Below are 12,038 nucleotides of genomic sequence, written 5' to 3'. Positions count from 1 at the left end.
CAGCGTATTCTTAATTCTAGTCTGAACCGCGTAAAAACTATCCCGGTCATAATATGTTTTGTGTGAAAATATTGTCTTGAATTATTTTGATTCATTGCTGTTCACAAACCATTTAAAGTCCGAGAGAATCTGTTTGTTGCTAAGAAAGCAAAATAAGGCTTCCTCTGTATAGGAAGTGGATGTTCAGATAGTTCGTTAATAAAAAAGCTTCTTGTGTCAAAAAATATGATGAGATTGCTTCAATTCACCACTTGCTAAAACTGAGAAAAATGGACATATATATTTTGGTTGACGGTATTAAGTAGATTACATCAGATTAAAATTTGGCTAAGAGATTTCTTTAAAATATAAGCAGGTTGAATTTTTGCCATGATTGTTCTTAGAACTAACGTGTGGTTACTATATCGGGAGGGGATCCTCGGATTTCAATACCCTGAATCAGAGAACATCAAGCCTCGCTTAAGGACACAATTTACGATAAAGGGTACTTACTAAAGGCTAAAGTAGAACATAAAACTTTTGGTTTCCCTTTTTTTAAACGCACCCCGACCCCCCCACACACACACACACACGCATACACACACACGCACACACGCACAGACACCAAGACAAAAAGTGTGTAATTTTTTAATCAGTCCACCCTAAATTACATTTTTGGCGAAAATTGTACGAGTTGAGAAAAGAGTGTAAATACAGTGTTTTTTTAAATTACACAATTACTCTCTTTTCCTGCATAAATAGGCATTGCGGAATACGCATTACAGTGAAACACGCATAACAGCCTAGTCCCTGCTAATTAGGGTGGATTAAGGGTGAAACCTCGGCCCTGGGCCCCATCAAAACAAATTCAAAGTGAAGACTGAGTAAACGAATCAGAAGTATTTTAAAGTGCAATCGCAAACTGAAAGAAATTTAAATGGGCAAGAAGTTGACATCTTGAGTGCTTCATAAAAGACTTTAGGGAACGTCTGAAATTTTTAAACCTATGAAAGAATTCAAGTAGATACACAACGTATGATTATAAATGGTGTTATGAGCTGCGATTGAGAGAGACATGGCTCGTGAAATAAATGCGTTCGGACAGAAAAAACAGCCTCAACAAGTACTTAAACGAGTTTGGCACAAAATACACTCTAGCGGTGGCAGAAGAGGATGTTTGTTGCAAATGTTATTCCCCGCTATTTTCAGGGAAACTCTAGGGAGATGTGATTTTCACCATTTTTTCTAAACGCTGTTCACAAAAAAAAGAAAATATGGAAAAACCAAATTCTATCAATAACATCAAAAAATATTTAAAAAATGGTCGACAGTACGGCACTAAGTTTTTTTTTCAAAAAGGTGTTTTTTTCAAAAATTGAATGCATTGGAAGGGAATGCCTTTTTTGTCAAATGGTTGAAGTATTTTCGGGATGACAAAGCAAATTTGGGGCGGCAAAAAGGGTTGAGCTTGACCATGCTACAGGAGAAAGCAATTTTCACATTCAGGGCTTTTGACTCTTACTTTAAAGTCAAGTCACATTGGACCTGTTCTTACTTATGCAAATAATTATCTAAGCATAGCCAACAAAAACTCTAGCCAAAGATCAGCAGCAAAAAATTGGTTGCAAAAAAAACGTTCGACTAGCAAAAAACTTAAAGTAATTATAAACCAAAAGGAGCAGCAATTTAATGAACAAAAGCAGTTTATTTTCTGGGGGAAAAAAACGATCCTCAAAAAAGCAAAAAAAATTAACATAGAAATTTTTAATTGTCAAAAAAGATACGCAGTTATACATTGTTACATAGCAATACTGAGGTTCTGCGAAAAACAACGAATTGCTTTTGACTTTAAAAAATCATATAAATTAAAACTTTTTGACGCAGCAATTAAACTGGAAATTAAGCCAACCTCCAGTAGCAAAAACTGTACGGACGTTATCAAATCAAATCCTGGAAAACGAAGCGATTGAACTCAAACCAATGTGGCAACCCCAGAGGTTGTAAATGATAACAATTATGCTATCGTTTTCCATTGATAGTTATAGTAAACATTAAACGAGTTCATAGAAAACCCATTAGGATAACCCTCTCTCTGATATAGAAACTCTTGCACTGCCTGTGTTGTAGGATGAACGTTTTTTGTAAATTGAGCAGCTTCGTAGGAAAATGGTGAGACATTAGAAAGTATAGCATCTTAGTTGTCATTAAAAAGCTCCAAACCAAGAAAAATATTTCATAAAAAACCATTTTTGGTTGATTTAAAATATAAATCAAGTATCATTGAGATGCCATACGGAAAGATATGTACGGAACACCATAGTTTGCGCAATAATGGCCAATAATTACTTTCCAGTTAGAGACGCGTGTTTGACGCTAGAAAATCCCTTAAGTAACGTCTTGCGAAAAGATATTGTTTTATAAAACATCAGAATATAATGATCCCTAGAGGTATAGAAATATAAAGAAAAGAAGTAAACAGTTAGGTCTTAAAATTGTAGAAAAAAAGTCAATTATTCTCTCCTAATTCCATTAAATGAAGTAAAGAACCTTTCCATTCTTTGAAGTGAGCAGCAGAAATTTCTTGAAATTAAAATTGCTTTTTTGTCAAGAGTAATTAAGAAAAATAGAATGCAGCCTAAGGGTTGTGATAAGTTCTAATTATTTTCGTCAACTATAACTAGAACCACTTTTGTTGAATTAGCAGGAAGACTTCAAAAGATTTATATCTCCTTTGAAAATTAAAACGTAAGATTAGTCCAGTTTTTGAATGAAAAAGTAATTAAACCAAATTGTGTGTGAGTCCTTAGCAAATTAAGTAGTCAAAAAACCATTTAAGAATTATTTAGGAGGCTGCTAATGTGATGAGCGTATAAGACTATACGACAGCAATAATTATTCGCTTTAAAAATTTGCGAGAAAATGAAAAAGTCTAAAGTAAGACCAAATAATTATCATTTGAGATTTTCTGCGGACATTTACAGATATCTCGGTGCGACGAACGAACTGATGAACAATTTCAAGTAAATCATCCAACTTTTCACCATTATGTTTTTCACGGTATCATAAAGAAGGAAAAATACACAACGGGATGAAAAAATTCGTTTTTTTGAAGTGTATATTGTTAGTGTTGGTTTCGAGTGTCGCATCATGTTACGAGAGAATTTGCATTGAACGTTCTTTTTGCTTCATCTACGCAATGCAAAATCTGCTTTGAACTGACTTGAAAAGAACAAAATAGATACAACTTTGGTTTCAAATCCCTTGAACAATTTATCTCCTTAAAAGTATACTTTATGTTACTATCAATTATGTCCGACGACAACTCGGTGGAACAGACCACGGAGCAGATTATCAAAAATCTACAGAAGGAAGTGTTCGACAACAAAGTAAGACTACGAACCAAAAGGTTAGAGACTTGGAAAATTTTGTCGACGAACCGAACGATATACTCCGCGATCAGGAAGCACATACACGAAAGATAGTGTGCGAATCATGAACCCTCCTTTCAACAACCGTAAAAACGAAACATTGGCGGAGGAGATAAAAAAAATTTTTTGAAAAATATTTGGATATCAAATGCATAACAGAGAGTGGATTGGTGGCGTATCATGTTGTCCCTTCTCGCAAACCATTACCAGCAGTAACTATGCCCACTGTAATCATTAAGTTCCTTCCATTTCACAAGAAGACATTGGTTATGAAAAACCGACGCAAAAGAAAAGGTATAAAAAACCCGTTGAATGAAAAATATATATACATCAACGAGCCTCTTGGTCCTGTAGAACAATATATATTCTCCGCAACTGAAAAGCGTGGGCATATTCTGACGTCAAGGAACTTCAAAATTTCAGTATTATGCTTCAAAACTGTCAGCGATGAAAAAGAACTTGTGCGTTCGGACTATCTGAATGATCTCGACAAATTGAAAAATCCTATCAAAAAGCAAGCCAGGCAAAACATCAATAACACTCCAGAGTGGAAGCGAACTCATGATCGCATGGAAGCGACCAGAGTGCAAGCTAACAGTTATGAATCCGAATGAAAGTTATGAAAGATGTCTGCCGATAGAAAAAGGCAAATGCTTAACAAAAAGCTTCCTAGCTGAAGCATAAAGAGGAAGAAAACTCTAACAATCTAAACTAAATATTTGTGCTCTTGTTATGAAGCAATATTTGTGTTGTCGTCTATGTAAGCGTCTCGGTTGAGCAACCTCAAGATATTTCTGGAATATTTTTTGGCGTAGGTAAACTAGGTGTTGAAAAAAGATTAGGAGGGGTTGTATATTGTTTATTTGTTTAAGCAAAACTAAAGTTGATTTTTATTTTCTTTTTGCCAATGTTTTGTTCTGCGATTTCCGCGGAACAACAACAGCGACAAAAAGGTATCTGTAGGAGACAGCATGTATTTCTGCAACTTTCTCGGAAAAACTTTTGAGAATACTTTTGAGAACAATTACAGAAGTAAGTAGCATTGTGTTCCTGCAACTTCTGCGGTGACACAATTGAACATAAGGAAACAGGTTTTTTTCTGCAACTTCAGCGGAACATTAAGCTGTGATGAAATTTATGTGATTGTTTAGTAAGAAAAAGCGACTTGCGCGATGTTTCACGGCTTTTTAATTGAGTACAACAAATTTTTTTACTTTTCAAATGACTTCTTGAATGTGAACAGCATCCTTTTTTTCTTTATCACTATTGCAATGGAGTAAATTAGATGGAGTAAATCAGATGGAAATTGTCTCCCTTCTTTCTACTGCAGAATATAAGATCACTGAGCAAACATTTTGAAGAACTTAGTCAATTGGTCGGCAAAAAAGACCCTTCGGTGGTAGATTTAACTGAAACATAGACAACAGATTTTACCAATGCAAAAATGTTCAAAATAGAAAACTATCATGAACTTATTTTTTGCAGTCGGAAAAAACGATGAGGTGGTGTTGGAATCTAGCTTAAAAAAATCTTGAATTTGAGTTACGTTGTGAAAACAGCAATGCTACACAATTGCTTACCATTTTCGTACTCAACACTACACATCAGTTTGCATTCATAATTGTGTACAAGCCACCTGATACAAAGGAAGATATTTACATTGAAACAATGAAATTTTATCCAGACAATCTACCGAGAACTAAAACGATACATCATGTTGTTTGTCGGGACTTCAATTTTAATCTATTAAACACTTCGTTCACGGCATCATGGCTAATAGAATTTATTTAGAGCTACGATTTTTCTTTGAAAAGTCGTGAACCCACAAGACAAAAAAGAATTTCTACTTCTCTAATAGATTTGTGGTTCGCAAATTTTAAACTTTACTGTGACGTTGACCAAGCCGATCTATATGACCATTTCCGCGTTTTAGGCAAAACAGATATACTTAAAATTGAAAATACCCTTTTTGAAAAGCTTTTAATGAGGGACTGGAAAAAAAACTGAAAACAAAACTCACTTAAATCAACTTAGAAATTGGATTTCTTTCGCTATTCAGGAAGAAGAAGAAGAATTCTAAAACTGGGATATCAATGACACTTTTGCATTGATCAACGGTTTATTAAGTAAAGCATTGTCAATTTTTTTTTCCAAAAATGAAAAACTGAATCTAATTAGAAAGAAAAACAAGGGCTGGATAACAAATAACATCAAAATTGTTTCGGCAAAAAAGATGTCGTCTTAAAAAATTTCTTTTTTCGAAGAACCCCAAACTCTTGGGAACGCTACAAAAACCAGCGAAACAAATTGAAAAAACTAGTTGACGAATAGAACAAAAAAATTATCAGAATCTTTTTTATGACACCCTGGGACATAATCAAAGTTTTTAAAAATCATGAAAACATTTCAGCGCAATGAAATTAATAACCAGTTCTCTATAAATAACCTGAACGCCGATAGCCTGAACACATATTTTGTTAATGTTGGTAAAAATCTTTCATCTGTTCTCCTGACCCATGTGAAACCAAAAAGTAAAAATAAGTGTAGTTCATCCCTTTTCCGTATAAAAACAAGTCCTCTTGAAATTGCAAGATGAATTAGTAGCACTAAGAACAGTGGGTATGAAGACTCTATGGGTATAAGCAATAAGGTTTTAAAATTGCTCCGAAATCAGTGGTGTTTCGTCTTTTCTGATTTTCTGATTAATATGGCGATCTCAGAAAGAAGTTTTCTTGAACGTTTTAAAAATAGCTAATGTAGATCCATCATTTAAGTCAGGAAACAAATTAGATTGCAGCACTTATCGTCCTATAATTTTGCTCCCCGTAATCAGCAGAAATTTTGAACAGTATTTGAAAACAAGAAAAGTTTTTTTCTAGAAAAATTTAGTCTCTTGCACTCTAAGCAATTTGGTTTCCGAGAAAAGCGAAGCACTACAGAAGCAATTAAAGATATAATTGAAAAAATAGAAATTAATAATAGCAATAAACTATAAAGTATCTGCACGTTCCTTGATTTAAAGAAAGCATTTGACACAGTTGATCACAAATTGCTTCTACAAAATGTGCAGATTTCTGTTTAAGAGGACCTTTGTTAGCAATTTTGCAAGACTCTCTTTCCAACAGAACACAAAATTTCATCGCTGCAGCCAAAACGTCTAACTTACAGAAGATAGATACGGGTGTTCCCCAAGGTTCTGTGCTCGGTCCTATTCTCTTTCTTATATATATATATATATATATATATATATATATATATATATATATATATAAACGACCTTCCAGAAGAGTTTTAGGATTTTCAAATAACGTTTATTGCAGACGACACATCAGTACTTCAGCACTACAAAACTGATACTGGAAATTTTATTGCAAATGAAAATTTGAAAAAAATTAGCAACTGGTTTGAAAAACATAAACTTACTATCAACACATCAAAAACGCACATAATCGAATTTCCATGGTATTATGTTAACAGGTTTGTGGTTAATGAGAAATAGAAACAGAAACTATTGACATTTCCTTTTAATTTTTACTGGAGTTTTTTTATTGCAAATGAAAATTTGAAAAATATTAGCGACTGGTTTGAAAAACATAAAATTACTATCAGCACATCAAAAACACACATAGTTGAATTTCCATGGCATTATGGTAACCTCTTTGTGGCTAATGAGAAATAGAAACAGAAACTATTGACAGTTCCAAGTAATTAGGTTTGATAATTGATCGAAAGCTAGAATTTGGAGCGCACTTAAAAGGAATTATAAATGCTATAATACCAAATATGAGTACAATAAGAAATTTTTCTAAAGTTTTTGACCATAAATGCTTGATTAGAGTCTACTTTACCTACAATCAACCGGTTGTTCAGTACGGAGTATTGAACTATGCTACAACAAGTAAAACAAAGATCATGAAAATTGAGAAGTACCAAAGATTTTGGAGAACTATCTTTAATTTGAAGAGAAACGATTTAGTAGAAACTTTGAGAGTGAAATATAAACTATGCACAGTGAGGGAACTCCACATATACAAACTTTGTAAAGTTCTTATGGATATTTACAATTCTATGTGGATATTTTCAATGAAGAGGATGTAAGATTATTACAATAAGATAAAAGAAGAATCCAGATAAAATTAAGCAAAACGACCAAAGAAAATCAGGTTTGTTATCATCAGGTTTGTTATTATTATAATAAACTTAAAATTGTTGCTGTTCGTTACCATAGGTTAAAAAATAGGATTTGAAGGCTCCAATTTGTCTATTAACGGGTATTTTCTTGTGCTGATCGAGCAAAAATTTAGTTAAAACATTTTCAAAGGAAGTGAGGGAACTCCACATATACGAACTTTGTAAAGTTCTTATGGATATTTACAATTCTATGTGGATATTTTCAATGAAGAGGATGTGAAGTGAGGGAACTCCACATATACGAACTTTGTAAAGTTCTTATGGATATTTACAATTCTATGTGGATATTTTCAATGAAGAGGATGTAAAATTATTACAATAAGATAAAAGAAGAATCCAGATAAAATTAAGCAAAACGACCAAAGAAAATACAAAGATGATACGTAACAGGGTGAGGCGACTTACTAATAAGATTGTAAATTTAGATAGAGGCATAATAAACAATTTCGTAAGACTGAATTTTGTTACCGCAAAATGGTTCTTACATAATTTTTGGGACAATTACATATGCGGTACGAAGATAAGATCCTTTTTGCTCCTTTTGGTGAAACATAGATGAATCAATATTCGATTAAAATAACAGAAGTGGTTAAACTTTAAAATTGCTCAGCCGAGATTTTATACAGGCCTTTCAAGCTTTTGATGTCCTTACAAGTACATTGTTTATGTTCTTGAAAATAATTAGTTATTATTACTAGGTAGTTTAAAGAGGTAAAACGATTGAAACCGGTTGCCGTTTTAAACATTAATTTAGCAAAGTAATTTTGGTGATATATACAGACAACAAAAATGTTCTCTTCCAACAGAAAAATAGAAGCTAAAGCTTTAATCAATGGGAGTTACTGAAAATTAAAAATAATGATAGTGAGTAGAAAGCAGGACGGTACATCTTTTGCAGATAGTTATAATACATGCAGTTCTGTATATGAAAATATCCACAACAATTTCAAGAAACAGGCAGATTATTTGACAACCGATCATGAGAGTCGAACAGCTTACCAGTCGTTGACAGAACTGAAGATAGCCTCACGAAAACCTTCGAAGAACCAATTTGATTTTTGAGAAGTTTTCCTCTGTTCAAAACAATAAATTAATGACTCATTGCTTTCTTCTTGATACATTTTTCATCTTTGATTGAATTTTTCTTGATAACTTTAACGCCAGTTCTTAAAAATAAAAACAAGAAATTTAGAGCCACATAATCAGTTTAAATAACTTCGTGAAGACGAAATGAATTTTATCCAAAATTTTAATTCGCCACTCTTAATCGTATTCTGCTGTTTTGTAGTCTGGAAAAAAGCTTTTTGGGTTTTTGGGTATGAAGACAAAATTGTCTGAGAAAACTCACCCCATAGATATTTAGACATTTACTTAAAAAGACATCAATATGTATTAATTGAAGTGATCAAACACGTGATTAAGCTGGCATCATTATTAATCGATTATTATTTATTTGTGAACTTAAAATAAAGAAATACTGACAAACAATTCAAGGCCAAGAGCACATTTTTTGTGGCTTCAAATTGAGTTTATAAGCAAAAAATTTAATGCATCATTTGCAAACAGCTCCCTGCGAAAAATCCCAAGAATCCAAACTTAATCATGTGACTGTTAATAAAAAATGTTGCAACCAATTCCTTTTTTCCATTTTGTTAAATACCAACTCCATACTGCAGTTGATGCTCTAGGCAAAAATAAATGTCTGTATTGCTTCAAATCATCTAATTGCAAATTCGGTAAAAGGACTTAATGGTTTCTAATGGAACATTAGTTGTTTCAAGTTAAAAATTACTTCTTTTCCACTGATTTTTGAACTAATGGTTGCCTTTGACCAGATGATACATAAATTGTTTATTTTGAAAAAAATATTTGTAAGTGTCAATATTTATTCAGTCAAGTTTTGTTATAGTTGAAGCAGTGATTTTTTTCGGTTGTCACAAATGGTAGGAAATCTTTTTCTTTTTTGTTTTTGTTTTTTTTTTGATAAACATGTAAATTACTCAGAATATAACTTTAAGGTTAGATATCTACAGGCTTTAAAATTCTAAATTAACTAATCAGGTTTGTTATTATTATAATAATCTTAAAATTGTTGCTGTTCGTTACCATAGGTTAAAAAATAGGATTTGAAGGCTCCAATTTGTCTATTAACGGGTATTTTCTTGTGCTGATCGAGCAAAAATTTGGTTAAAACATTTTCAAAGGAAGTGAGGGAACTCCACATATACGAACTTTGTAAAGTTCTTATGGATATTTACAATTCTATGTGGATATTTTCAATGAAGAGGATGTAAGATTATTACAATAAGATAAAAGAAGAATCCAGATAAAATTAAGCAAAACGACCAAAGAAAATACAAAGATGATACGTAACAGGGTGAGGCGACTTACTAATAAGATTGTAAATTTAGATAGAGGCATAATAAACAATTTCGTAAGACTGAATTTTGTTACCGCAAAATGGTTCTTACATAATTTTTGGGACAATTACATATGCGGTACGAAGATAAGATCCTTTTTGCTCCTTTTGGTGAAACATAGGTGAATCAATATTCGATTAAAATAACAGAAGTGGTTAAACTTTAAAATTGCTCAGCCGAGATTTTATACAGGCCTTTCAAGCTTTTGATGTCCTTACAAGTACATTGTTTATGTTCTTGAAAATAATTAGTTATTATTACTAGGTAGTTTAAAGAGGTAAAACGATTGAAACCGGTTGCCGTTTTAAACATTAATTTAGCAAAGTAATTTTGGTGATATATACAGACAACAAAAATGTTCTCTTCCAACAGAAAAATAGAAGCTAAAGCTTTAATCAATGGGAGTTACTGAAAATTAAAAATAATGATAGTGAGTAGAAAGCAGGACGGTACATCTTTTGCAGATAGTTATAATACATGCAGTTCTGTATATGAAAATATCCACAACAATTTCAAGAAACAGGCAGATTATTTGACAACCGATCATGAGAGTCGAACAGCTTACCAGTCGTTGACAGAACTGAAGATAGCCTCACGAAAACCTTCGAAGAACCAATTTGATTTTTGAGAAGTTTTCCTCTGTTCAAAACAATAAATTAATGACTCATTGCTTTCTTCTTGATACATTTTTCATCTTTGATTGAATTTTTCTTGATAACTTGAACGCCAGTTCTTTGATTGTTTCCATTGTATTACCAGCCTCAAACAATATTGTTTTATCAAGTTGTAAACCTACCTTCAAATTTTTTATGGTAAGGTGTTCGAGCAAGCATTTATTAAAGAGACATAGTTTTTTTAATGAAATCTCAAGTTTTGAAAAAACCCTTACAGCAATGAAAGCATTTAACATTCTTGTTTAAATTGACATTGACCGCATCCATTCAGGTTTTTTGACAATATTTTATGTCATATATATTTTCAGTGTATATATTGCGTTTGATCAACACTTCACCCCACTCTAATTTTTCCCACTCGAATTATTTTCTCACCCTAACTATGAAACATGGTTGTTTCTTAAAAATAAAAACAAGAAATTGAGAGCCACATAATCAGTTTAAATAACTTCGTGAAGACGAAATGAATTTTATCCAAAATTTTAATTCGCCACTCTTAATCGTATTCTGCTGTTTTGTAGTCTGGAAAAAAGCTTTTTGGGTTTTTGGGTATGAAGACAAAATTGTCTGAGAAAACTCACCCCATAGATATTTAGACATTTACTTAAAAAGACATCAATATGTATTAATTGAAGTGATCAAACACGTGATTAAGCTGGCATCATTATTAATCGATTATTATTTATTTGTGAACTTAAAATAAAGAAATACTGACAAACAATTCAAGGCCAAGAGCACATTTTTTGTGGCTTCAAATTGAGTTTATAAGCAAAAAATTTAATGCATCATTTGCAAACAGTTCCCTGCGAAAAATCCCAAGAATCCAAACTTAATCATGTGACTGTTAATAAAAAATGTTGCAACCAATTCCTTTTTTCCATTTTGTTAAATACCAACTCCATACTGCAGTTGATGCTCTAGGCAAAAATAAATGTCTGTATTGCTTCAAATCATCTAATTGCAAATTCGGTAAAAGGACTTAATGGTTTCTAATGGAACATTAGTTGTATCAAGTTAAAAATTACTTCTTTTCCACTGATTTTTGAACTAATGGTTGCCTTTGGCCAGATGATACATAAATTGTTTATTTTGAAAAAAATATTTGTAAGTGTCAATATTTATTCAGTCAAGTTTTGTTATAGTTGAAGCAGTGATTTTTTTCGGTTGTCACAAATGGTAGGAAATCTTTTTCTTTTTTGTTTTTGTTTTTTTTTGATAAACATGTAAATTACTCAGAATATAACTTTAAGGTTAGATATCTACAGGCTTTAAAATTCTAAATTAACTAATCAGGTTTGTTATTATTATAATAATCTTAAAATTGTTGCTGTTCGTTACCATAGGTT

This window comes from Convolutriloba macropyga, chromosome 3 (genome assembly GCF_964194025.1).
Source record: "Convolutriloba macropyga chromosome 3, txConMacr16.3, whole genome shotgun sequence".
Lineage (NCBI taxonomy): Eukaryota > Metazoa > Xenacoelomorpha > Acoela > Convolutidae > Convolutriloba > Convolutriloba macropyga.
This window is presented reverse-complemented; position numbering follows the sequence as displayed.